This window comes from Budorcas taxicolor, chromosome X (assembly GCF_023091745.1).
Source record: "Budorcas taxicolor isolate Tak-1 chromosome X, Takin1.1, whole genome shotgun sequence".
NCBI lineage: Eukaryota > Metazoa > Chordata > Mammalia > Artiodactyla > Bovidae > Budorcas > Budorcas taxicolor.
The window spans coordinates 67,243,615-67,269,491 of NC_068935.1; the positions used below are offsets into that span (position 1 = coordinate 67,243,615).

The 25,877-nt window shown below is 36.9% G+C and overlaps 1 pseudogene; it reads left to right on the top strand.

Annotated features, from left to right (window-relative positions):
• The first annotated feature begins 3,891 nt into the window (after positions 1 to 3,891).
• Positions 3,892 to 25,877, top strand: LOC128069503 (succinyl-CoA:3-ketoacid coenzyme A transferase 1, mitochondrial-like; annotated as a pseudogene).

Below are 25,877 nucleotides of genomic sequence, written 5' to 3' on the forward strand. Positions count from 1 at the left end.
TCCTGGGGGATAAATGGAAAGAAAAGAGTGAGAGATCATCATTTCTTAACATCAAAAGGAGTAAGAGCAGAAATACAGGTGAGCTAAATTTCATTTTTCATTTTTTTAATTTAGCTTATAGAAAAGCTCTGATTTGGTAAGCAGAGTACTACCCTCACCCCCACAAAAAATGTCCATGTCATAATCCCTGGAATATGTTAATGTGTTATGTTATGTTTCAAAAGGGAATTAAGGTTGCTGGTGGAATTAAAGTTTCTTAGCAGCTGACTTTAAAAATGGGAAAATTATTCTAGATCATCTGCATGGAGAAGTGCAATAACATGGACCCTTAAAGGCACAAGTGGAAGAGAGAAATGGAGGTCACAGAGACATCACAATAGAGGAAGAGGCTGGAGAGATTCAAAACATAAGAAAGACCAATCAACAATCAATCAATGCTTGCTTTTAAGATGAAGAAAGGGGGTCAATGTGGCAAAGAATATAAGTAACTTCTTGAAGTTGGGAATTACTCTCATTGACAGCCAGCAAAGCCACAGGGAACTCAGTCCTACAACTGTAAGAAACTGAATTCTGCCATCAACCTATATGAACAAGGAAATAGATTCACCTTTAGTGCATCAAGAAAGGAAAGCTGCTGTGCAAACACCTTCATATTGATCCATTGAGACCCATTCTGGACTTCTGATTTACAAAACTCTCAAATAAACTATTAATAGTGATGTTGTAAGCCCTTGTTGTGGTAATGTATTATGGCAGCACTAGAAAACTAATACAACTGGATATACTTTTTTCAGTGTTACTATTGAGATGGATGGGCTTCCCAGGTGGCTCAGTGGTAAAGAATCTGCCTGCCAATGCAGGAGATGTGGGTTTGATCCCTGGGTTGGAAAGACCCCCTGGAGAAGGAAAGGGCAACCCATTCCAGTATTCTTGCCTGGGAAATCCCATGGACAGAAGAACCTGGCGGGCTATATAGTCCATGGGGTCACAAAAGAGTTGGACACAACTTAGCAGCTAAACACATACACACACATTGAGATGGATGCCTCCTTCTTCCTCTTCCAATTGAGACTCCCCATTCTTCTTCATTTTCCCATCTTAATATTCCCTACTCCTATAATATTTGGTGCTGTATTTATTGCTTAAAATTTATTGAAGGTTTCCAAAGATGCTATGAAATATCACAAATTATTAATACTAAAGATGCTGTTCAATATGCAGGCCTTTCAGTTCTTACAGAGTTTATAGGTACAATAATTTTACTAACTGCTACGTTTTTACAGTGAGCTCCTCTCTATAAATAACAATGTTCAATGCTTCAAAATGCTTGATATAAGTTGAGCTTTTTTAGATTCCACATATAAGTGATACTGTGCAGTACTTGTCTTTCTCTTTCTGACATCTCATTTAGCATAATTCCCTCAAGGTTCATCCATGTTGTCACATATGGCAAGATTTCATTATTTCTCATGGCCGAATAACATTCCAGTGTGTGTGTGTGTGTGTGTGTGTGTGTGTGTGTGTGTGTGTGTGTATAAAAAACACATTCTTTATCCATTCATCCACTGATAGACACCTAGGTTGATTCTATATCTTGGCTTGCTTAATCTTACAATAAACATGAGATTGCTGGATCATATGATAATTGTGTCTTTAATTTTCTGAGAAATCTCAATGTTTTCTATAGTAGTTACACCAGTTTCTTTTCCCACCAGCAATGCACAAGCATTCCTTTTCCTCCACACTCTCATCAAAACTTGTTATCTCTTGCCTTTTTGATGACAGCCATTCTAATCAGTGTTAGATTATATCTCAAGGTGATTCTGATTTGCATGTAAAACAAGCCTAACTTACACAAATAAATATTAAAATGGTGGTTACTAGGAGCTAGGGATGGGTGTGGAGATTAGGGAAATTGTCAAAGGATACAAATTTGCAATTAGAAGATGAGTAAGTCCTGGAGCTCTAATGTACATCATTCCGACTTTAGTTAACAATACTGTACTATACACTTCAAAATTGCTAAGAGACTAGATTATACACTTCGAAATTGCTAAGAGACTAGATCTTAAATGTTGTCATCATACACAAATAATTGTCTGACATGAAACAGGTATTAGCTAACACTGCACTGGTAATCATACTGCAATACATAAATGTATCAAATCAACACCTTGCACTCCATAAACTTACACAATCCTATGTCAATTATATCTCAATAAAAACACACTTGATAACACCCAGGATCCTTCACAGGTTTTTAATGAATCAATGACATTTTTTCATGGTGCATTAAAACTGGATTGCTAGAGGCAATCAGTAAATTGTCAGGAATTTCACAAGCTCATTGATAAACACAGGCATTATTAAACATAATTAAATTAAATAAATGTATAATTAAGTAAATAATGTTAAAAACAAAGTAATAAATGTTCAAAATCCACCATCTCTTTGCTTTTTTACCACACTTTACTATACCTGTCCTCTTGAGTATTTACATTTATTGTATGTGTGTGAGGATGTGGTACTGTACATTTCCTTCTAGCTCCATCATGTTGGTAGATTGAACCATAGAGGGAATAGTCACACAATGGAAATAGAAAGATTTCTGATTCTACAAATCAAGTCCTGATCTATTGCTTTGTTCACAATTCAGATCTGTGAAAGTGATGAAGAAATGTCAACAGCACAGATTAAGCTTGGAAATGTGACAGTCACGTTGGCAGCCATTGTACTGTAAATGGAATAAAAAGTTAAGTAAATATTCTTTGAGTTTCAAAATCTATCATGTGATTCAACAAAGAAGGAATTCGAGAGGACGTTCAAGATGGCAGAAGAATAAGATGGGGAGATCACCTTCACCCCACAAATACATAAAAAATCCATCTGCATGTGGAACAACACTTACAGAATGCTTTCTGAATTCTGGCAGAAGACCCCAAACTTCTGAAAAAGTAAACCAATGGCCTCAGAATAAGGCATAGAAAAATAAAGAGATTTAAAAAAAAAAGGCAAAGGATTTTGGAATAGGGACCTGCACCCTAGGGAGGAAGTCCTGAAGGAGGAAACATTTCCTCACATTTGGAAACCCCTTCACAGGCAGTGACAGTAAGTAGCTTCGGAATTTCAAAGGGAAACACAGCTACAGGTGGTTGCAAGACAAAATGGAGAGAATTCACTAAAGACATACTTGCCAAAGAGCACTTCCCGGATAAGAAGTGGCTTACATGACCAGGATTGGTTGCCTTAAAGATATTCTGAGGGGGCTAGTAGGACACAGGTGAGGGAGTCCAGGGAAATGCCTGGGCCGGCTAGAGAGGCTAGGGATCATTGCAGTGGGAATGCTCTAACTCCACACACTTGGCGAATGCAGGACCCTACCTTCTCAAATACAGTAAGTGGGGCAAGCCAGATGCACTCTGCAGCTCCAGAAGTAGAAAGTCCTGCAAGAATGCTAAAGGTAGAACTAGATGGAACTGCAGTTTGCAATACTAGAGAGGGGAACGTGAGAGCTAGATTTCTGCCAAGGCCTGCATGGGTGCCAGAGGTGGAGGACAGGAGGCCACCATGCTCTCGTTCCTAGGGGTTATAGGTGCCACCAAGCTACAGGTGGCCACAGGTCACTGGCCACACCTTCCTGGGAGCCTGAGCAGCTTGGCTCTGCTGAAGAACCCAAAATCCAGGGCCACCTGTCCTGAGAAAGCCCACGATCTGCCTCAGATTGGCAACCTCCCGCAGTCTTGACCACAGCAGGCACTTCTCCCAACCCCAACTGTGTCTGCCATACCTCTCTTCCCAGCCCAACTGAAAATTGAGCCCTAATAAGCTGCTACTTTCGCCCCCTTGTGTCTGGGAAGGGAACAGACACCTGAGGGTGGCCTACAAACAGGCATGGTGAAGCCCAAAGCAGAGAACCAGGAGCTTTGTGAGTAAAGAAGAGAAGGGGAAGTCACTCCTGCAGCCACAGGTGCAGTGGATAAATCCCCACAATCAGCCTGAGACTGTGGACTTTAGGGGAAATTGTGGACATTGGAAGCAAGTTCAAGCAGGAATAAGGCAAGACCTGAGTCTGAGTTGACCCTATACTATCCACAACAGATCCAGAGACTTTACTAGAAATAATGGAGGGCTTTCTGTGTAGGCATATTCACTGGAGCACACTGTGTGGAAAGGTAAATAGAAAAATCACAAGGACATTCTTCTTATTGAAACTTTCCATATATTTTTTTTTCTTCTTTTTCATATTGTTCTAATGTTGTTCATTCTTTATTACTCCTTTAATTTTTATTTTTTATAACCTGTTTCCTTTTTAAAAAACATTGTATTTTTAAGTAAATTCATTTTATTTTCCTTTTTTATAGTACTCTTTAGTTCATTGAATTTGTATTTTTGCTAGTCTAGTTTTAATATTCATTTTTACTTATGAGTATCTTTTTTGGATTGTCATCTTTTTTGACTCCAGTTTTTCTATATTTTTATCTTCTCTTTCATCTCTTTTGTTTCTCTTTGTAAGAGTGTGAATTTCTTGGCTGCTAAGTGTTATTTTCACCATTAGTCTTGGGGTTTTGTCTTCTGTGCTGAGTGTCCTGTGAAGTCTTGGTATTACAGTAAGGGGACATGCCCAAACCCTGAGGTGGGAGATCCAAGTCCAGGACTTTGAACCAGTAGAGAACTCCTGACCTCATAAAACATTAATTGATGAGAGATCTCCCAAATGCCTCCATCGTAACACTAAGACAAATCCCCCTCCAAAGGCCAGCAAGCCCCAGCACTGAACGCCTCACACCAATCCTTCAGCAAAACAGGAACAACTGTGAACATCAATAGACAGGCTGCCTAAAGCCACATCAAGCCCACAGACACTCCAAAACACAGTACTGGACACAGCACTGCCCTTCAGAGAGACAAGACCCAGCTTCATCCTCCAGAACACAGGCATAAACCTTCACCAACCAGGAAACTTTCACAAAGCACTGGTCCAACTCCACCCATGGAGTGTAGACTTCACAATTAACAGGAACAATGACCTACCAGCCTGCATAAAGGAGACCTCAAACACAGTAAAGTAAGCAAACTGAAAAGACAAACATGCAGCAGATGAAGGAAAATGGTAAACAACCACAAGACAAAAAAATGAAGAAGAAACAGGCAATCTACTTGAAAAAAAAATTCAGAGCAATGATAGTAAAGATGATCCATAATCTTGGAAATAAAATGGAGGCACAGAAAAATAGGTTGGAGGCATAGGTGAAGACGATACAAGAAATGTTTTAAAAGATTCTAGAAAAAATAAAGAGACAATCAGCAATGAACAACACAATAACTGAAATTAAAAATACACTAGAGGGAGCCAGTGGCAGATAACTGAGGCAGAGGAACAGGTAAGTGAGCTGGAAGATGGAATGGTGGAAATAACTGAAGCAGAGTAGAATAATGAAAAAAAAAATAAAAAGAAATGAGACACAGATGTGTAGAGCAGACTTTTGGACTCAGATGGAGAGGGAGAGGGTGGGATGATTTGGGAGAATGGCACTGAAACATGTATACTATCATGTAAGAAACAAATCGCCAGTCTATGTCCAATGTAGGATACAGCATGCTTGGGGCTGGTGCACGGGGATGACCCAGAGAGATGTTATGGGGAGGGAGGTGGGAGGGGGGTTCATGTTTGGGAACGCATGTACACCCGTGGTGGATTCATGTCAATGTATGGCAAAACCAATACAGTATTGTAAAGTAAAATAAAGTAAAAATAAAAATTAAAAAAGAAGAAGGAAAGAAATGAGGACAGTCTCAGAGGCCTCTGGGACAACACTAAGCACACCAACATTCAAATTATATTGCTCCCAGAAGAAAGAGAGAAAAAGAAAGGGTGTGAGAAGATATTCCAAAAGATTACAGTTGAAAATTTTCCCTAACACGGGAAAGGAAATAGGCACCCAAATCCAGAAAGCCTATAGAGGCCCATACAGGATAAACATGCTAAGACACATATTAATCAAACTGATGAAAATCAAACACAAAGAATGAATATTAAAAGCAGCAAGGGAAAAGCAACAAATAACACACAAGGGGATCCCCATCTGGCCAAGAGCTTATTTTCCAACAGAAACTCTGAAGGCCAGAAGAGAGTAGCAAGATATGCTTACACTGATGAAAGGGAAAAACCTACAATCAAGATTACTCTATTCAGAAAGGATCTCATTCAGATTCAAAGGAGGAATCAAAAGCTTTACAGACAAGCAAAAGTTAAGAGAATTTAGCACCACTAAACGAGCTTTACAGCAAATGCTATAGGTACTTTTCTATACGGGAAACACAAGAGTAACTAAAGGACTACACAAACAAACCTCAAACAATAAAGTAGATGGTAATAGGATCATACATATCAATAACTATCTTAAATGCAAATGGATTAAATGCTCCAACCAAAAGACCCAGACTAGCTGAATGGATAAAAAAATCAATACCCATATATACGCTGTCTACAAGAGACCCACCTGAGACTTAGGGACACATACAGATTGAAAGTGATGGGCTGAAAAAGATGTTCCATGCAAATGGAAATCAAACGAAAGTGGGAGCAGGAATACTCATATCAGATAAAACAGGCTTTAAAATAAAGACCATTACAAGAGAGAAGGAAGGACACTATATAATGGTCAAGAAATCAATCTAAGAAGCTATAAGAATTATAAATATATACACACTCGACATAGGAGCACCACAATACATGAGGCAAATGCTAATGACTAATAAATGGGAAATAAACATTAACACAATAATAGTCAAGGACTCTAACACTCCACTCACACAAATGAACAGATCATATAGACAGAATATTAATAAGGAAACACAAACTTTAAACAATATATTGGGCCAGTTGAAATTAATTGATATCTACAGGGCATTCCATCCAAAAAAAAAAAAAAATGTAATTTCACTGTTTTCTCAAGTGCACATGAAACACTCTCCAGGATTGATAACACCTTGGGTCACAAATTAAACCCTGATAAATTTAAAAAAAAATTAAAATCATTTCAAACATCTTTTCTGACCACAAAGCTATAAGATTAGATAACTACAGGGGGAAAAAAAGAACTATTAAAAAGTCAAACACATGGAGAGTAAACAATATGCTTCTGAATAACCAAAAGTTCACTGAGGAAATAAAAAATACCTAGAATCAAATGACAATGAGAACTCAAAATCTATGGACTGTATTAAAAGTAGTCCTAAGGGGGGAGGTAATAGCAATACAAGCATACCTCAAGAAACAAGAAAGAAATCAAATAAATATCCTAACCTTACACCTAAAGCAACTAGAAAATAAGAACAAAATATCCCAAAGTCAATAAAAGGAAAGAAATTATAAAGATCAGCACAAAAGTAAATGAAAAAGATATGAAGGAGACAATAGCAAAGATCAATAAAACTAAAACCTGGTTCTTGAAAAGATACATAAAATTGGCAAGCTATTAGTCAGACTCATCAAGAAAAAAAGGGAGGAGGCTCAAATCAATAAAATAAATGAAAAAGGAGAAGTTACATTAGACAAAGCAGAAATGCAAAGGCTAGTAAGGGAATACTATGAGCAGCTTTATGCCAATAAAACAAACAGGAAGAAATAGACAAATTCTTAGAAAAGTATAAACTTCCAAAACTGAACCAGGAAGACATAGAAAACATGAATAAACCAATCACAAGCACAGAAGACAAACAAAACTCCAAGACAAGATAGCTTCCTGAACGAATTCTACCAAAAGCTTAGAGATCTATCAACCAGCATACTCAAACTCTTTCAGAATATTGCAGAGGAAGGAAAACTCCCGAACTAATTCTACAAGGCCACCATCGCACTGATACTAAAACCACAAAAAGATGTCACAAAAAAGAAAATTAGAGGCCAACATCACTGATGAACATAGACTCAAAAATCCTAAACAAAATTCTAGCAAACAGATTCCAACAACACATGAAAAAGGATCATACATCATGATAAAGTGAGCTTTATCCCAGGGATGCAAGAGTTCTTCAATATATGCATATAAATCAATGCAATACACCATATTAACAAACTGAAAGACAAAAATCATGTGATCTACCAATAGATGCAGAGAAAGATTTTGACAAAATTCAATACACATTTATGATAAAGCTATCCATAAAGTAGGCATAGAAGGAACAAACTTCAACATACTAAAGGCCATGTATACAAGCCTATAGCAAACATTATTCTCGATGGTAAAAAAAACTGAAAATAATTTCTCTAAGATTAGAAAAAAGTCACTCTTTCCACTATTATTCAACGTAGTTTTGGAAGTCCTAGCCACAACAATCAGAGGGGGAAAAAAAGAAATAAAAAGGAATGCATATTGGAAAACAAGAGGTAAAACTCTCACTGTTTGCAGATGACATGATTCTATACATAGAAAACCCTAAAACTGCCACCAGAAAACTACTAGAGTTAATCAATGAATTTAGTAAAGCTGAAGGATATGAAATTAATATACAGAAATCCCTTGCTTTCCTACACACTAACATTGAAACCTCATAAAGAAAAATTAAGGAAACATCCCATTCACCATTACAACAAATAAAGAATAAAATACCTAGGAATAGACCTACCAGAAGAGACACAAACCTATATGCAGAAAACTATGAGACACTGATGAAATTAATCAAAGTTAACACAAACAGATGGAGAGATATACCATGTTCTTGGACTGGAAGAATCAATATTGTCAAATTATTGTATTACCCAAAGCAATATACAGATGCAATGCAATCCCTATCAAACTACCAATGGCATTTTTAACAGAACTAGAACAAACAATTTTTAAAATTTTTTGGAAACACGAAAGGATTTGCAGAGCAAAAGCAATCTTGAGAAAGAAAAAGAGCTGGCGGAATCAACCTTCCTCAATTCAGACTATACTACAAAGTTACAGTCAACAAGACAGTACAGTACTGGCAATAAACCAGAAATATAGGCTGATGGAACAAGGTAGAAAGTCCAGAGATAAACCCACACACCTACAGACACCTTGTGTTTTGCAAAGGAGGCAAAAATATACAATGGAGAAAAGATAGCCTCTTCACGAACTGGTGCTGGGGAAACTGGACAGCTACATGTAAAAGAATGAAACTAGTGCCCCTCCTAATACCATACTCGAAGATAAACTCAAAATGGATTAAACACTTAAGTGTAAGGCCAGAAACTATAAAGCTCTTAGAAGAAAACACAGGCAATACACTCCTTGACATAAATCAACAGCAACATCCTCTATGACCCATCTCCTAGAGTAATGGAGATAAAAAGAAAATAAACAAATGGGAACAAAATAAATTTAAAAGCTTTTGAATGGCAAAAGAATAAATACGGTGAACAGACAACTCTCAGAATGGGAGAAAATAACAGCAAATGAAACAACTGGCATAGGACTAATCTCCAAAATATACAAGCAGATGATGCAACTCAATAACAGAAAAACAAACAACCCAATCAAAAAGTGGGCAGAAGACCTAAACAGACATTTCTCCAAAGAAGACATACAGACGGCTAACAAACATATGAAAAGATGCTCAACATTGCTCATTATTAGAGAAATGCAAATCAAAACTACAATGAAGTATCAACTCTCGCTGGTCAGAATGGCCATCATCAAAAAGCCTACAAACAATAAATGCTGGAGAGAGTGTGGAGAAAAGGGAACTCTTTTATGCATTTGATGGGAATGCAAAATGATACAACCACTATGGAGAAGAGTATGGAGATTCTTTAAAAATCTATGAATAAAACTACTATATGACCCAGTAATCTCACTACTGGGCATACAGTCTGAGGAAACCATAATTTAAAATGACATATGTACCCCCAAAGTTCATTGCAGCACTATTTACAGTAGCTAGGACATAGAAACAATCTAGATGTCCATCAACAGACACATGTGTAAGGAAGTTGTTGTACATATACACAGTGTGCTATTACTCAGTTATAAAAAGGAATGCATCTGAGTCAGTTCTAATGAGGTGGATCTACCTAGAGCCTGTATAATAATACAGAGTGAAATAAGTTAGAAAGAGGAAAAACAAATATCATCTATTAACACATATTTATGGAATCTAGAAAGACAGTACTGACGATCCTATGTGCAGAGCAGCAAAGTAGACATAGACATAGAAAACAGACTTTTGGACACAGTGGGCTAAGGAGATGGTGGGATGATTTGAGAGAACAGCATTGAAATATATACATTACCATATATAAAATAGATAGCCAGTGGAGTTTTATGTATAATGCAGGGAGCCCAAAGCCAGTGCTCTGCGACAACTTAGAGGGAATGAGGGGCGGGGATGGGAGCTGGTATCAAGAGGGAGGGGACACAGGTATACCTATGTCCAATTCATGTTGATGTATGGCAAAAATCACCACAATATTGTAAAGTCATGACCCTCCAATTAAAAATAAATAAGTAAATATGAAAGAGATGTGGTACATGTATACAATGGAATATTACTTGGCCATAGAAAGAACACATTTGAGTCAGTTCTAATGAGGTGAATGAACCTAGAATCTATTATACAGAGTGAAGACAGTCAGAAAAAACAAATATTGCATATTAACACATATATGTGGATCTAGAAAGATGGTACTAATGAACCTATTTGCAGAGCAGCACTGGAGACACAGACACAGAGAACAGATTTGTGGACACAGTAGGGGAAGGAGAGGTTGGGATGAATAAAGCAGTAACATATACATATACATTACCATATGTAAAATAGATAGCCAGTGGGAATTTGCTGTACCATGCAGGGAGCTCAAACCCAGTGCTCTGTGACAACCTAGAGGGGTGTGATGGAGTGGGAGAAGGGAGGGAGGTTTAAGAGGGAAGGGATATATGTACGCCTATGGCTTATTCATGTTGATGTTTGGCAGATACTAATATAATATAAAGCAATTATCCTCCAATTTTAAAAAATTAATATTAAACAGAAGGATTTCATAATATTGATGAAAGGGTGAACTCTTAATACAAATATTCACTGCTTCAACTTTGTTTGTCATTAACATAAACAGAAATATCACCTAAATTTCAGTTCAGTTCAGTCGCTCAGTCATGTCCGACTCTTTGCGACCCCATGAATCGCAGCAGCCAGGCCTCCCGGTTCATCACCATCTCCCGGAGTTCACTCAGACTCACGTCCATTGAGTCCGTGATGCCATCCAGCCATCTCATCCTCGGTCGTCCCCTTCTCCTCCTGCCCCCAATCCCTCCCAGCATCAGAGTCTATTCCAATGAGTCAACTCTTCTCATCAGGTGGCCAAACTACTGGAGTTTCAGCTTTAGCATCATTCCTTCCAAAGAAATCCCAGGGTTGATCTCCTTCAGAATGGACAGGTTGGATCTCCTTGCAGTCCAAGGGACTCTCAAGAGTTCTCCAACACCACAGTTCAAAAGCATCAATTCTTCGGTGCTCAGCCTTCTTCACAGTCCAACTCTCACATCCATACATGACCACAGGAAAAACCGTAGCCTTGACTAGACAGACCTTAGTCAGCAAAGTAATGTCTCTGCTTTTGAATATACTATCTAGGTTGGTCATAACTTTTCTTCCAAGAAGTAAGCATCTTTTAATTTCATGGCTGCGCTCACCATCTGCAGTGATTTTGGAGCCCCCCAAAATAAAGTCTGACACTGTTTCCCCATCTATTTGCCATGAAGTGATGGGACCGGATGCCATGATCTTCGTTTTCTGAATGTTGAGCTTTAAGCCAACTTTATCGATCTCCTCTTTCACTTTCATCAAGAGGCTTTTTAGCTCCTCTTGACTTTCTGCCATAAGGGTGGTGTCATCTGCATATGTGAGGTTATTGATATTTCTCCTGGCATCTTTAACAGTGTAATTTCATTCTTTTGTTAATTGGAAATATAGCTTGCTACAATATAAGAACTCATCAAAAATCAATGACACCATTTTCTGAAAATCAATTAGTTACAAGGAATTTACTGTACAACAATAATGCTTATTTTATTATTATTTGTAAATTATGTGCTATATATCTCTAGTATCAGTAACATATCATAATGTTCATATATATATTAAAATATTCTATATCTATCTACATATTTCATGCCTGTTTTTTTCCCACACAGACAGAGTTGTTAAACATTTACCAGCATACCACAATCTAATCATATAACTTTTTTCATTAATTTTCATTCAGAGTACCTAAAACTTTAGACTTTGGTATACAGATGCAGAAAAGAGTAAATGCAAATTCTTGCCAACTAAAAAAGGCATAATATCCAACAGTAATGAGAATCCTATTTGTTTTGATATGTGACAAAGGCAAAGGTAATCATGTTCCTTTTTCTTATCTATGAAGTATAATATAATCAAAATTTGAGGAGAAAGGAACCTAATGACTCTATACACAACTCCAAAGGTAGCCCCTTTGGATCTTAATAATCAGGGGTTGGAAGAAAAGTTATGACTAACCTAGATAGCATATTCAAAAGCAGAGACATTACTTTGCCGACTAAGGTCCGTCTAGTCAAGGCTATGGTTTTTCCTGTGGTCATGTATGGATGTGAGAGTTGGACTGTGAAGAAGGCTGAGCGCCGAAGAATTGATGCTTTTGAACTGTGGTGTTGGAGAAGACTCTTGAGAGTCCCTTGGACTGCAAGGAGATCCAACCTGTCCATTCTGAAGGAGATCAACCCTGGGATTTCTTTGGAAGGAATGATGCTAAAGCTGAAACTCCAGTACTTTAGCCACCTCATGTGAAGAGCTGACTCATTGGAAAAGACTGATGCTGGGAGGGATTGGGGGCAGGAGGAGAAGGGGACGACAGAGGATGAGATGGCTGGATGGCATCACGGACTCGATGAATGCGAGTCTGAGTGAACTCTGGGAGTTGGTAATGGATAGGGAGGCTTGGCGTGCTGCAATTCATGGGTTCGCAAAGAGTTGGACATGACTGAGTGACTGAACTGAACTGAACTGAAGATGGTATATTAGAATTTGACTTCTCTGCAACTTCCATTAATAGAAATCCAAAGCATTATAAATGTCCACGTTGACTCTCCAGCCTAATCCCCTTTTATTTCCCTATAGGAAAGGCTGTGGTCTTTCCTTATCTCCCAAACATACATTGTGCTTTCCAATCCCTGTCCCTTCACTCAAACTTTTCATTAGGGATGACCCTTCCTCACAAACTACTATTTGAAGAGTTCTGCCCCCAGTACACCACTAGTACTAACCATCAGTTCGTAATCCACTAATCTGTTCTAAGGCTGATGCTTTTCTAAAAAAACTCAAGATTTTCTCTAATACCCAAAAGTGCATATATTTTTTCTGTATATTGACCCCTTCAGAGAAATCCTTTGCCTTTGTCTGATGAAAAATATCAGTTAGGAAAGGATCTATAAAGCATTCTGTACATCTAAAAGTATACATCAGTTCAGTTCAGTCTCTCAGTCATGTCCAACTGTTTGTGACCCCACGAGTCTCAGCACGCCAGGCCTCCCTGTCCATCACCAACTCCCAGAGTTCACTCAAACTCATGTCCATCGAGTCGGTGATGACATCCAGCCATCTCATCCTCTGTCATCCTCTTCTCCTCCTGACCCCAGTCCCTCCCAGCATCAGGGTCTTTTCAAATGAGTCAACACTTCTCATCAGGTGGCCAAAGTATTGGAGCTTCAGCCTCAGCATCAGTCCTTCCAATGAACACCCAGGGCTGATCTCCTTTAGGATGGAGTGGTTGGATCTCCTTGCAGTCCAAGGGACTCTGAAGAGTCTTCTCCAACACCACAGTTCAAAAGCATCAGTTCTTTGGTGCTCAGGTTTCTTCACAGTCCAACTCTCACATCCATACATGACCAATGGAAAAACCATAGCCTTGACTAGATGGACCTTAGTCGGCTAAGTAATAGCTCTGCTTTTGAATATGCTATCTAGATTGGTCATAACTTTCCTTCCAAGGAGTAAGCGCCTTTTAATTTCATGGCTGCAGTCATCATCTGCAGTGATTTTGGAGCCCCCCAAAATAAAGCCTGGCACTGTTTCCACTGTTTCCCCATCTATTTCGCATGAAGTGATGGGACCAGATGCCATGATCTTCATTTTCTGAATGTTGAGCTTTAAGCCAACTTTTTCACTCTCCTCTTTCACTTTCATCAAGAGGCTTTTTAGTTTCTCTTCACTTTCTGCCATAAGGGTGGTGTCATCTGCATATCTGAGTTTATTGATATTTCTCCCGGCAATCTTGATTCCAGCTTGTGCTTCTTCCATCCCAGCATTTCTCATTATGTACTCTGCATATTAGTTAAATAAGCAGGGTGACAATATACAGCCTTGACGTACTCCTTCTCCTATTTGGAACTAGTCTTCATACACAGATACATACATATATTTTCAAGAAATTAGATATAGTAAACTGTGCACTTGAAGAACTGAAGAACTATGGATAGAGGTCCATAATATTGTACAGGAGGCAGCTAAAAAAACCATCCCAAAGAAAAAGAAAAGCAAGAAAGCAAAGTGGTTATCTGATGAGGCTTTGCAAATAGTAGAAGAAAGAAGAGAAAAGAAAGGGAGAAAAGAAAAGGTTCATCCATCTAAACGCAGAGTTCCAAAGAACAGCAGACAGGAAGGCCTTCTTCAATGAACACTGCACAAAAATAGAAGAAAACAGCAGAAGGGAAAAGGCTAGAGATCAGGAAAACTGTAAAAATCAAGGGAACATTTTGCCCAAAGATGGGCACAATAAAGGACAGAAACGGTAGAGATCTACTAAATGCTGAAGCAATCAAGAAGAGATGGAAATAATAGATGGCAGAAATAATATATTGAAGAACAGTACAAAAAAAGATCATGATGAATAGGATAACCATGACGGTGTGGTCAGTCACCCAGAGCCACACATTCTTGAGTATGAAGTCAAGTGGGCCTTAGGAAGCACTGTTGTTGTTAATAAAGCTAGTGTATGTGTTGGAATTCCAGTAGACCTATTCAAAACTCTAAAGGATGATGCCATCAAAGTATTGTATTCAATATGTCAGCAAATCTTGAAGACCCAGCAGTGGCCACAGAACTGGAGAAGATCAATTCTCATCCCAATTCCCAGAAAGAAGAGTGCTAAAGAATGTTCTAACCATCAGACCATTGTACTCATCTCCCATGCTAGTAAGGTCATGTTTAAAATCTTGCATGCCAGGCTTCAGCATTACATGATCCAAGAACTTCCAGACATCCAAGCTGAATTTAGAAAAGGCAGAGGAATGAGAGGAACCGAAACACAAGGGGATTCCAGAAAAAAACATCTATCACTGGTTCATCAACTATGCTAAAGCCTTTGACTATATGGGCCATAACAAACTGCGGACATCTCTTAAAGATGGGAGTACCAGACCATTTCACCTGTCTCCTGAGAAACCTGTATGCAGGTCAAGAAACAAGCGTTAGAACCCTGTTTGGAACAACTGATTGGTTCAGGATTGAGAAAACAGTATGACATGACTGTCTGATGTCACCCTGTTTATTTAACATATTCACTGAGTAAATCATAAGAAATGCCAGGATGGATAAGATGAGTTACAGGATGGAATTAAGATAGGTGGCAGAAACATCAACAACCTCAGATATGTGGATAATATCACTCTAATGGTAGAAAGTGAAGAGGAACTAAAGAGCCTCTTGATGAGGGTGAAGGAGGAGAGTGAAAGAGGTGGCTTAAAACTAAATTTTAAAAAAAATCTAAGAAAATGGCATCTGGCCCCATTAATTTATGGCAAATAGAAGGGGAAACTGTGGAGGTGACTCCAGCCATGAAATTAGAAGATGATTGCTTCTCAGCAGGAAAGCTCTGACAAGCCTAGACAGTGTGTTGAAAAGCAGACATTAGTCCGCTGACAAAGGTCAGCATAGTCAAGGCTATGGTCTTCCCAGTGGTCACAAACAGTTGAGAGAGCTGGACTATAAAGAAGGCAGAGTGCCAAAGAATTGATGCCCTCAAACTGTGGTGGTAGGGAAGACTCCTGAGAGTCCCTTGGACAGCAAAGAGAGCAAATCAGTCAATATTAAGGGAAACCAACTCTGAATACCCATCAGGACAGATGCTGAAGCTCCAGTATTTTGGTCACCTGATCTGAACAGCCAACTCATTAGAAAAGTCCCTGATGCAGGGAATTATTGAGTGCAGAAGGAGAAGAGGGCGTCAGAGGATGAGATGGCTGGATGGCATCACTAATGATGCAATGGACATGAACTTGGCCAAACTTCAAGAGATGGTGAGGGACAGGGAGGCCTGGGGTGCTACAGTCCATGGGGTTTCAAAGAGTTGGACAAGACTGGGTAACTAACACAACACATATATTTATTGATATATGGGTGTTTTGCAGTTTACAAGTGAAAACGGTTAATATTATTACTTTTACTATCACCATCATAATTTTTCAAGATGTCTCCTTTCCTTTCCATTACCACCTGTTGTTTTTAACCTGCAACATCAATAGGATTTAATTGCTTGAAATAAATTAGGAAAGTTCTAAATACTGAAAAATGAACTGGAGAGCTGGCATTACAGACAGGCATTATATTCACAAGGGACTTTTAATAGTAGATTTGGCAGTCTGATTTTAATCAGTTTTTTCACAAGGGAATGTTTGAAGATAATGTTGAGGAAAGATTTTTCTGACTGAACTATGCAGTATAGTTTGGAGCAGAGAGCTAGGAAACTATCATATGTGTGCTAAGCCACTTCAGTCATGTCCAAATCTTTTGAGATGCTATGGAATGTTGCCTGCTATTCCCTCCTCTGTCCATGGGATTCTCCAGGCAAGAATGCTGCAATAGGTTGCTATGCCCTCCTCCAGGGTATCTTTCCAACTCAGGGATAGAACCTGCGTCTCTTATGTCTCCTATGTCTCCTGCATTGGCAGGCAGGTTCTTTACCACTAGTGCCACCTGGGAAGCCCCGGGAAACCATAGGATATAGCTATAAAATAATAACAACAATAGCAAGAGCAATGAGGAGGATATGAATTAGTTGGAAGAGGAGTGGAAATAAGAGAAAGAGGAGGAGGAAGAGATTTAGCATCTGTAGCTAATATTTACCAAATACTATTTAAAAAAAACACTAAAGATAATTATCTTTGGCAATATTTACAACAGTTTTCAGCATTGGCACTATCTCCATTTTGGAGATAAAGCAATGAAAGTTGTGAGCAGTTGAGTATAGTGCACAAGGTCACAGTAAGTTTTATCTGATATGTAAATCCAGGCAGCCTGACTCTAGAGTCTAATTTGAAACCACTCTGCTGAATAGTTTAGACGTGTGATTTCTCTGAGGCTGCTATATACCCATGATGGCCCAAGATAAGATTAACTCAACAGTCTATTGATAAAATTTCACTTGAGGACAGTCAATTTGACAATATTTAGTTTACAATTGAGAATATACTTGAATCTTCCTACTGGGGACTACTATAAACACCAAAGATATATACTACAACAGTAGGTTGAAAGGGATTAAAACCAGAAAATATGGAAACCCAAAAGAATCTAAGAACTTCAGAACTCAGGAAAGAGAGGTCATAACAATGCTCAAAAGTAGCTAAATGGAAACTCTTTACATTCAAATCTGGGTTCAAGGTATCAATCTTATACACTTCTAATAAGTGATTATCAAATTTTATAATTGAGTGTTTATATATTGCACCTAGGATGACAATATATTTTTTAAACATCCATAAACTGTTAACTTATGCTTAAACAATTTAAGTTTATATATACAAGGAAATTTGCAAAGGAATCTCCCAGTGCACTTTCCCTACCTGCCATAGCTAATTATATGTAACAATTCTTTCTGTTATGTTCTGTGACTGAAAATTAATAAATCAGTATCTCTTTGATGAAATATATCCATATTCTAACAGTCTCTCTGTGTATTCACTTGCAAATTTTTCTCATTTGTAAGACACATCTTTAGTACAATGGTAAATCAATCATAAGAAATTATCTGGTAAACAGGTATACCCCCTATGAAAAATGAAAAAAAAAATCCTACTGTTTAATAGCTCTTACACACTAGCAAAAACACAAACTAACTAATAATTGTCCACCAATAACTTGGACATCATACACCATATCACACACACACACACACACACACACACACACAGCTTAAACAGTACAGACAAGAAAGGATAGTGTTTCCAAATATCAGGACATCTAAAATGCCAGACCCAAAAGAGATGAGGTGCTAAAACTTTTACAGAACAAACTTAAATGGTCTCCATGGAAAGTGAAACAACTAGCCATCCAGATGTTTCCAGCTGGGTAATTAATGTACAGAAAAGGTCCCATTTGACTCAATTTTGTTCCACATTACAGGCAGCTGTTAATAGCAGCAATCCCAAAGCAATTTAGTAACTATACTTTGAATCATAAAATTATAAAGGTGAGTATATCCATCTTATCATATTCAGTTCTTAGCATTACAACAAATTATTTTTTACTTAACATTTCTCAATAGATTTTGTTGTTGCTATTACTATTATTTTCTTACCTGATCTTCTCCTTGCATAGCTTGCTCTTCAACTTTGTCCTAAAGGGGGAAAATAATTTATGAAGAAAATACAGCAAAGGCAAAGAAAATCAAAATTTTTAAAAAGAAGTTAAGCTGTTAAAAAAGCAAAGATGAGTTAGTAGTAATTTCTGCATAGTGATTTTCAGTTCTACTTCTGTGGGAATTGCTTAAATTCATTAAATAGTATTATTTCAGTAAAGTTATTTAATCATCTACAAATCAACGTGACTATATTTATTTGCAAGCAACATTTCTACATCTTATAAAACATTTATGTTTGTGAAATTTTGTAAATAAAGCTTTTAAGATCAAACTGTTCTATCTCTTAAGCTTCTGACATCTCTCTCATTCAAGATTACTGATTCATCACCTGGAATATTAATAATATGTACATGTATTTAGTGCCCACCCCCATAACTAGAGATAAAATTCACCTGAGTCTGGAGACTTGTACTCTTGGGAATTTCATTTCTCAGAAAAGCAAACCATGATAAGAAGTCTTTCTCTGGTTCAAATTCTGACTACGAAAGAAGTGTTTAAAAGTCACAGTACCTACAGGAGAGAGTAACAATATTATCTTATAGTTAGTAAGTATTAATGAAGGAAGGGACTGGTAGGCATAGTCAGACACATGTCTTGATATTAATAGAATGACATTTCTAGCAGCTGTCCAAATAGTTCAAATCCCCCATCACAACTGTAATGTACCTCAAAGTCAGTATAAAAATCAACCAGCTACCAATTCTTGAATTTAACTGTGAATGGACTTGAGGAACTTCCTGCTCTATAGGCTTTGTAAGTGATAAATCACCTATTGAGATAGTTAACATAATTTCCCTAACCTTCAGCTCACCATGCAATCTGCCACTATAGAGCCAGATATAGTGAAATAGTTGACCATGTACTAATCTTTAACTATACATCTTTAGCCTTTATATTTAACTTTACATTTAACTTTCTATTCATAGGGCAAGAAAAAAAATGAGATTGTAGAAGACCAAAAATATAAAGTTATTTGCATTTTATAGCTTTATAATTAAGTTAATTAATTAACTTAAGTAATTAAGTTAAGATTTTTCCCTTGAAATGTTGAAGAATAGAAAGAAAAATGAACGTCAATTTTAAACATAAAACTGGTCAACCACTTGTAAAAGAATGAAACTAGAACACTTTTTAACACCATACACAAAAATAAACTCAAAATGGATTAAACATCTAAATGTAAGACAATAAACTATAAAAATCCTAGAGGAAAACATAGGCAAAACACTCTCCAACATAAATCACAGCAGGATCCTCTATGACCCACCTCCAAGAGTAATAGAAATAAGAGCAAAAATTGAGGATAAATTCATATTAGTTACTGCACACAAAATAATGAGTTTTAAAAATTCCCCAAACTTTCAATAAGAGTGAATTTTATTATGATAAGCATCAATAAACTAAATTCCAGCAAAATAATATTTAATTATGAATGAATAACAAATCAAAATCCTCTCAGCTTGATTTCATTTATGTCTATTTACAAATTTCATTTGTATCTATTTCATTTTTTTTCTCTTCCTATTTCTTCACCTTGGCTGTACTTGAAAGACAAAATAAATATGTGAAAGTCATCTGTATTTAGCCATTTAAATAAGACTTTAAAAGCATTCTACAATACTGCTGTTGAAGTTCAAAGTTTCTTGCCTATAATTTCATAAAAATAGCTTTGGTTTAAAAAAAAAAGTCAGTTACACATCTATATATACATTTATATACACAGCTCCATAAAACACTGGGTAGTATAAGACAGATCAAAATATTAATATACTAACCTCTAATGAAATTTTTCCAAACCAAGCAAAAAATGAACTGTAAACTGAACAAGCATACCCAGGGATATTCCTTATAAGGATGAAGGCTAAAATCTAAAGAAAAAACACACAGGCAAATGTTAATAATCTGCTTATTCAAAGAATTTTGCTTTCTTTCAAGTGATAATTTTATTCTTTATGTTACTGAACTTAATACATAGACTTTTTTTTTTCCTCAATAGATGAAGTATTTGCAAGTTATTTTTGATCTAGAGTCTACTCAAACTGGATTTCTGAGCATGTGCTCTATATAGTGCAAACAAGGGCAGGTTTTATATGGCTGGACAGTTTTATTTTATATGTACTAGAAAAAATATAAACTCATCTTGAGGACCTTTGTGTAGAAAGACATGCTATATTTATGTATCAAGATTAATAAAATTCCATGATATGAAAAAAAATAAACAAATGGGACCTAATTAAACTTAAAAGCTTTTGCACAACAAAGAAAACTATAAGGAAGGTGAAAAGACAGCCTTCAGAATGGGAGAAAATAATAGCAAATGAAGTAAGTGACAAAGAATCTCAAAAATATACAAGCAGCTCTTGCAGCTCAATTCCAGAAAAATAAATGACCCAATCAAAAAATGGACCAAATAACTAAACAGACATTTCTCCAAAGAAGACATACAGATGGCTATCAAACACATGAAAAGATGCTCAACATCTCTCATTCTCAGAGAAATGCAAATTAAGACCACAATGAGGTACCATCTCAGGCTGGTCAGAAAGGCTGCTATCCAAAAGTCTACATACAATAAATGCTGGAGAGGGTATGGAGAAAAGGGAACCCTCTTTCACCGTTGGTGGGAATGCAAACTAGTACAGTCGCTATGGAGAACAGTGTGGAGATTCCTTTAAAAAAATGGAAATAAACTGCCATACGACACAGCAATCCCACTGCTGGGCATACACACCAAGGAAACCAGAATTGAAAAGAGACACATGTACACCAATGTTCATCAATATTTACAATAGCTAGGACATGGAAGCAACCTAGATGTCCATCAACAGATGAATGAACAAGAAAGCTGTGGTACATATACACAATGGAATATTACCCAGCTATTAAAAAGTGTGCATTTGAATCAGTTCTAATGAAGTGGATGAAACTGGATCCTATTATACAGAGTGAAGTAAGTCAGAAAGAAAAACACAAATACAGTATATTCATGCATATATATGGAATTTAGAAAGATGGTAATGATGACCCTATGTGTGAGACAGCAAAAGAGACACAGAGATAAAGAACAGACTTTTGGACTCTGTGGGAAAAGGTGAGGGTGGGATCATTTGAGAGAAAAGCACTGAAACAAGTATATTACGATATGTGAACTAGATTGCCAGTCCAGGTTTGATGCATGAGGCAGGGAACTCAGGGCCGGTGCACTGGGATGACTCTGAGTGATGGGATAGGGATGGAGGTGGGAGGGGGGTTCAGGATGGGGGACACATATACACGCATGGCTGATTCATATCAATGTATGGCAAAAACCACTACAGTATTTTAAATTAATTAGCCTCCAATTAAATAAATTTTAAAAATAAAAAATAAAAAGAACCACGTTATAGAAACAAAATAAATAAATTAACATATATATTGATGGTAAAGCAAAGCAAGTATTGTAAAAGTTAACAAATACAAAAATTAGTTGCATAGGCTCCCTTCACAGAACAGACTCATCCATTTATCTTTGGGTGAAAAGGCTTAAGTATTTGAGTAATCAGTTTAGATCAACTTCACTATAATTATAATATAATGAATGAAATGAAGATAGCCAAAGTGATAATGTCTTAGAGAATACTATTAGTTATTCATAACAGTTGTATCACAGAAGGCAGAGTAAAACTATGTCTAATTTACATTCATAAGCAGTCCCAATTATTTTCATATCTAGATATTTTCTTTACTGGTACACTTAAGGATATTTCATTAATAATGTAAGCTTCACAAATGCTGCTATTCATTAACACACATTGCTCTGGGATACTTAGTAAATAAGTTAACTGATTTTTTCTTTTATATTTAATTTGTTTAAAGTTATTGAAATATAACTTCATTGTACTTGAAAAAAAAGGAAAGAATAAAGAGCATTTTAATGAAAAATTTTGTGCATGTCAGAAAGGTTTATGTTTTCAGATGGGAGACAAAGATTTTTAAATTTTATTATTAAATAAGCCCCAAAAAGGTCACTGCAGGTAAGATTAACATGAATGGGTTGTCTTGAAGCTAAGAAATGTGTTTCTTGAGCATTCCTTCTAACTGCTGAAGAGTAAGCCATCTGCTTCATCATCATTTAAATCACATTCCATTCTCATAATTTATAACCATTTTTTATAGTGGCATGGAACTAAGAGGCAAACTAAGAAGCAAAAGGAAGCCTAAAGGAAACTGTACAGTAACCTGAGGATATGAAAACACTGCTTGGCAGGCTGATTTCACTGGGATTTTTAAAGTATACTTTAAGAATTAGTTCCACCATGGAAGTAAAGGTAATCATTTTTTTATTACATCCCTCTAGTCAATATTTCAATGTGTCATATATGAATATTAACTTTCAGAATGTCTACTGCTCTATTCCCAATTCCAAAGTACATGAGGTTTTACACAAGTGAGAAATAGTGGCAATAAGGAAAAAGAGCACTTTTCTTTTTTAGAATTTTTCAAATGCAAGAAAATAACCCATAAAATAAACTACAGACCCACACTTGGTGCCACTGTCTGAAAAGCTGGAGATAGGAAGTCAAAACTTATGTTTCTTATTATAGAGTGATGCATTCCCTCTCAGATGTAAGCATGAACTAGGTTTGAGGATAAATTCAAAAAACAACACATAAATTATTTTTTCATGTAATCAAATGGATTACAATTGGACCCTGCGAAATGACTATCAGCATGCCGTTTTTAATTTTTGCAAAATTATTTATGTTTTGCTAATTTTCCTAGAATAGATGATTAATTGTGAAGCCTCAAAAAGTTTCTCCAAATTCTCTAAAAGGCACTGGTAGTTAATTATGGTGATCTGTGATATTAAAGGGACAAGTGGAGAGTTGAAGTTCAAGTAATTCCTATTATTTCATTCCAGAAAAAGAACTTCCCTACTCCTCTGAAGCATATAGTCCTTGATGCTCCAGAGCTGAAATTCTACTTATAATGATATCATCTTATCATACCTGTTGGTAATTATCTTCATATAACAAACTATATGAAGTCAAATTTTCATTTATTAATTGGTATAAAACCTCAATGGTTACCTTTTGAGGTATATCCAAATTAATTTACTGTGTATACACTGTCAAATGAGTATGAACATAGCTAGAAATATTCATAACATCAAAAATCTCCTGTTTCCTTCGATACTGTTTTTACCTAGTATCGTTTCTTGTAATTAAAGAGAAGATCCAATAGCAAAAATGGAAAATCCACTAAAGACAGATTTCCAACTTCATGTTTTGATGACAAATCCTGTGAATATTTTCTGACTGCATGAGGCTATACAGTTTTAAAACTTGTGATTATACATCCGCATCTGCCACTAAGTGCTCCTTTGTCTTTCTAGAATGGACTGACCTTCCACGAGGGAAATAAAGTTGGTTGCACTGAGGTTTTTTTTTTTTTTTTTAAATTTATTTATTTTAGGGGTGAAGTCGCTCAACTTTACAATATTGTAGTGGTTTTCACCATACATCAACACGAATCAGCCATGGGTGCACATGTGTCCCCCATCCTGAACCGTCCTCCCACCTTCCTCCCCATCCCATCTCCCAGAGGCCTCCCAGTTCACTGGTCCTGAATGCCCTGTCTCATGCATCGAATCTGGACTGGCAATCTATTTCACATATTGTAATACACGTTTCAATACTATTCTTTCAGATCATCCCACCCTGGCCTTCTCCCACAGAGTCTAAAAGTCTGTTCTTTATCTCAGTGTCTTTTTTGCTGTCTCACATATAGGGTCATCGTTATCATCTTTCTAAATTCCATATATATGCATGAATATACTGTATTAGTGTTTCTCTTTCTGACTTACTTAATTCTGTGAAATAGGCTCCAGTTTCATCCACCTCATTAGAACTGATTCAAATGCATTTTTTTAACAGCTGAGTAATATTCCATTGTGTATATTTACCAGAGCTTTCTTATCCATTCGTCTGCCAATGGATATCTAGGTTGCTTCCATGTCCTGGCTATTGTAAACAGTGTTGCAATGAACATTGGGGTACACATGTCTCTTTCAATTCTGGTTTCCTTGGTGTGTATGCCTAGCAGTGGGATTGCTGGGGTTTTTAGTCAATACAGGACAATACTATATTAACCAAGAAAAGATTAATACAGGAAAGTATGAAATATCAATACTTCTTTTGTTGAATTTAAATATGCAAACCTGATAAAATAGCCCATGAACAAATGATATATTTAAGAAGGCTCAAACAAAAGTAACACAAACAAGTTTATTATATTTGGTTGACCTATATTTCCTGTCAAACATACATCATTTTTAATGTCAGGAAATATTTTGCCTCAAAATATACTGCTCAGGCTTTGGTGAAAGCCTGGAAGGCAGACTGAGCTGGAAATGTGTTTTTCAGTTTGAAGAAATTGTCGATATTGGATCATTTGCCCCAGAAGACATACATATTCCTAAGATATATGTACATTGCCTTATAAAGGGAGAAAAATATAAGAAAACAATTGAGCGTTTATCAATCCAGAAAGAGGAAGATATAAAAACCACATCTGGTAAACCTGGAGATAATGTCAGAGAATGTATCATCAAGCAGGCAGCTCTTGAATTTGACGACAGCATGTATGCCAATTTGGGCATAGAAATACCACTTCTGGCCAGCAACTATATCAGCCCCAATATGACTGTCCATCTTCAGTGTGAAAATGGAGTCCTGGGTTTGGGTCCATACCCATTAAAAAATGAAGTTGATGCTGATCTAATCAATGCAGGCAAGGAAACAGTTACCGTTCTTCCAGGAGCCTCTTCTTTCTCCAGTGATGAATCATTTGCAATGATTAGAGGGGGACATGTCAATCTAACAACGCTAGGAGCCATGCAGGTTTCCAAATATGGTGACCTGGCTAACTGGATGATACCTGGAAAGATGGTGAAAGAAATGGGAGGGGCTATGGATCTAGTGTCCAGCGCCAGAACCAAAGTAGTGGTCACCATGGAACATTCAGCAAAGGGAAATGCAGATAAAATCATGGAGAAATGTACATTACCTCTAACAGGAAAGCAGTGTGTCAACCGTATCATTACTGAAAAGGCTGTGTTTGATGCGGACAGCAAGAAGGGTCTGACTCTCATTGAACTTTGGGAAGGCCTACAGTGGATGGCATAAAAAAGAGCACTGGGTGTGATTTCACAGTTTCACCAAAACTCATACCAATGTGGCAGATCTCAACTTAA